At 44.3% G+C, this 1,437-nt stretch overlaps 1 long non-coding RNA gene across 2 annotated transcripts; it reads right to left on the bottom strand.

Moving 5' to 3' along the window:
- Positions 1–256: 256 nt before the first annotated feature.
- On the bottom strand, positions 257–1,098 carry LOC120393237. Of its 2 annotated transcripts, none has more exons than XR_005591957.1 (3): positions 1,037–1,098; positions 592–748; positions 257–388 (listed from the first exon to the last, which is right to left on the bottom strand). It is a non-coding gene; the product is annotated as an uncharacterized LOC120393237 (long non-coding RNA). The 2 variants fall into 2 exon arrangements; XR_005591958.1 differs by having other exon boundaries at positions 278–388; positions 606–748.
- Between the last annotated feature and the right edge of the window lie 339 nt (positions 1,099–1,437).

Here is a 1,437-nt window from a genome sequence, read left to right as displayed (position 1 = left end):
TAGAAAATTCAAAAAACAAAGGGAGACAAGTTCTCTCTGATTGATTTTATTATGTCTGTTCCTAAATGGCCCTAAGGGCTGGTCCCTGCTCGATGCCCCAGAGGAAGGCGAAAAACCTCCAGGGTCTCTGGCCAATCTGCCCTGGAGGAAAATTCCTTCCTGACCCCAAACATGGCGATCGGTTTCACCCTGTGCATGCGAGCCAGGACCACAGTGGGGAAAGGACCCACTGGTCGCTATGGTTAAACACTCCTGTCCCAGGCCCTCCAGGATAGTGCCTGTGTCCCAGCACTAACCCATCTCCAGGGCTTTCTTCTTTGCTTCCATCCCAGCAGCAACTTTTAAACATTGTGTCTTGAATACTGTCCACGCTGCCTGTTTCCTTCATCTGAAAGAAAAACCAAAGCCACTGATATCACTCAAGTGACAAGCAGATTCAGCACCTCCTAATAAAGATGAATCCCTGACATCTGCCATCCCCCTCACATCCTCTTAGCTCCTGAGATGTCTGATCAGCTGTAACAAACCCTTTGGCACAACATAAATTACATTCAGCACTACAAAATTGCTATGCTCATTTCTTAGACTTACCAAATGTTGCTTACCGCTCCTCAGAGCCAATCCTGTTGCTTTATTGAATGAAGGGACTTTCATATTTTGAGATCCAATCGTCCTTTCTGGTGTTGAATCTGTTCAGCTCTATTCCTATTCCTTTGTACTCAAATCCTGAGCATCTGTAACTCTCCTCCTGAAAAGACAAATCCATTTGGCAATAAGAGACTCCTAAATGCTCACCTCCTTGTCAGTGGTAGTCTGCTGCATCGTGGGTTTGAAACTTGAAGGTGATAAGTGATTATCTTCCCATTCTAGTCAAGGAAGGCAACTTTTTGCAGGTCTGGCAATATGCGTTAGTTTGTTCTTCAGTAATATGACTGCTTATAATCCGCAGTCCCCAGGAGATCAGATCAGCTGCATTTCTTTAACCTGAAGGGAAACCAGATCCATCAATTTCTCAATTATGAGGTGAGTTCCTTACCTCTTGGTAGCAGTGATGAATTTTGCTTGTTTCCTTTCTGTAGATATCCCAGATCTTCTAGCAACTTCCTGAAGTTTTCACAACCTCAACGTTCAAATCGGCTGCATTTCTCTCATCTGAAAGTGTGAGAATCTATTCATTGCCACTTGAATGTTAAGAGGGGAAAAAAAGTGCATTTCTTTACCAACTGACGTGCCTGGTTCAGCTAGTTGGATTTGCATTAATTCCTTCTAGAACACAACAGCCCTCTGGTCTCCTTCCATCTGGAGATGCAACGTGACCTCTTTATTTGGTCTGCAAGTGCCGCTTTAGCCTCAGATTCATTTGTCAACCAGGGAAACGTAAATGCTTACCTCCATGTCTGATGGTCTGCTGACTTGATTCAGATTTGTCCCGAGTCT

This window comes from Mauremys reevesii, unplaced genomic scaffold, assembly GCF_016161935.1.
Source record: "Mauremys reevesii isolate NIE-2019 unplaced genomic scaffold, ASM1616193v1 Contig17, whole genome shotgun sequence".
NCBI classification, from domain to species: domain Eukaryota; kingdom Metazoa; phylum Chordata; order Testudines; family Geoemydidae; genus Mauremys; species Mauremys reevesii.
Note: the sequence above shows the minus strand (reverse complement) of the source record. Positions and strands in the feature narration are given on the sequence as shown.